Source organism: Miscanthus floridulus, chromosome 1 (assembly GCF_019320115.1).
Source record: "Miscanthus floridulus cultivar M001 chromosome 1, ASM1932011v1, whole genome shotgun sequence".
Lineage (NCBI taxonomy): Eukaryota > Viridiplantae > Streptophyta > Magnoliopsida > Poales > Poaceae > Miscanthus > Miscanthus floridulus.
Genome location: NC_089580.1, coordinates 67,903,080 through 67,904,824, shown reverse-complemented (window position 1 = coordinate 67,904,824; position 1,745 = coordinate 67,903,080). Strand labels below are relative to the sequence as shown.

Below are 1,745 nucleotides of genomic sequence, written 5' to 3'. Positions count from 1 at the left end.
TGAAACTAAGTTGATTCTTTAAGATAGAAGAAAATTCATCCAATTTAGCATTTATGTTTTCCAACATCTTGTCATGAGCATTTAACTTTTTAGTCATTCTATCATTGCTATAAACAAGATCTTTCAAGAAAGTATAACTGTTATTACCCTAATTATTCAAACAAGAAGAAGAGTAATAATTATTACCTCCCTGATTGTTGGAGCGCTGATTCTAGCCTTGATGTTGTGGACAGAACCCGTTGTCGGTGTTGACGAAGTTGAGGTCCTCTTGGGTTTTGGGATAGGAATTGCCCGAATGTCCAACATCTCCACAGACTTCGCAAGTCATGAGGGAATCCATGGCTTTGAGTGTCTCTTGGGCACTCACCTTCTCATAATGATCCACTCGCTTCGCAAGTAGATCCATCTTGGCTGCAAGCATGTAAATTTCTTTAATTGAATGCATACCTTGTTTACAGGGTTGGAGTCGATTGTCGCTCCATCCTTGGTTGGAGACCATCTTCTCGATCAGTGTCTTTACATCTGCAACACTTAGCGAAAAGAATGCACCACCACTAGTAGCATCTAAATGGCTCCTATCTAACGACACTAATCTATGGTAGAAGTTCTGGATCAAAAGCCAGTCTTCCATGCCATGGTGTGGGCATGTAGAGATGTACTCTTGCATTCGTTCCCAAGCCTCGGGAATTGACTCATCTACTAGTTTTTTAAAACTAGAGATTTTATTACGCAGAGCATTGGTCATCCCCATGGGGAAAAACTTAACTAGGAAAGCATTGGAACACTTATCCTAGGTATCTACAACATTGCGGTTAGAGTAAAACCAATGCCTAGCCTTTCCTAACAAAGAGAAGGGGAAAAAGCGAAGACGTATAGCCTCTTGACTCACTCCCTTAATGGTGAATGTGCTACAAATCTCTAAGAAATGTTGGAGGTGAGCATTCGCATCCTCATGGGCTTTCCCACAAAATGGACTAGCTTGAACCATCGTAATTAACGCTAGCTTAAGCTCAAAGTTAGCGTCCCCATTGATAACATTGGGTCTAGTGGCTACATTAGCAGCCGAGGGTGCAAAAACATCACGAATGGACTTGTCGGCCATGATCGTGTAGGGTAGTGATAGGATATGAGGAAAAAAGGATAAACTACTTAGGATAACTAAAAAGAACGTAGCTAACAAATTCAGCCTTATAAATTTGATGCCAGTTGCCTTCCCTGGCAATGGCGCTAGAAATGCTTATTGATATTTCTTAATGTCTATTGGAGGATTCCACAAGTGCACAGAACTATTGCGTAGCACTTTGCTCGATGAGTACCGAGTGTCGAATTTATAATTTATCCCAAAGAAAGGCGGAAGGCTAGAATCTATACAGGACTAGGATTTGCTAAAGGTAGGTTCCAAGTTAATCCTAGGTAGGTGGATGATAGTGAAGGATGAGTGTAAACTACCTAAACTAACTACTATTAACAAGCTATCCAGATATAGCTACGTGGGATAGCGAGCGATTTATCTTTCTAGTAACTAAGGGTAAACAAATAACTAGGAGAAATACGATAGTACTTTGGGGCATAGCCCGCCTACCAACTAGGAGAGTTAAATAGACAAGGTCTGCCATGAGCCCTACGATTTAATAACTAGACCTATCATGGGGGAATACAGAGGATGGACAAGGCTGTCACCACTTGCCACCTACCCCAAACTATTCGGAGGCCTAGCCATATCCATAGGTAATTTATAGTCTAAG

The 1,745-nt window shown here is 41.2% G+C and overlaps 1 non-coding gene across 1 annotated transcript; it reads left to right on the top strand.

The window, feature by feature from the left end:
- Nucleotides 1-629: 629 nt before the first annotated feature.
- LOC136511790 (small nucleolar RNA R71) lies at nt 630-738 on the top strand. The gene has a single exon (XR_010772853.1). It is a non-coding gene; the product is annotated as a small nucleolar RNA R71 (small nucleolar RNA).
- Nucleotides 739-1,745: the final 1,007 nt, after the last annotated feature.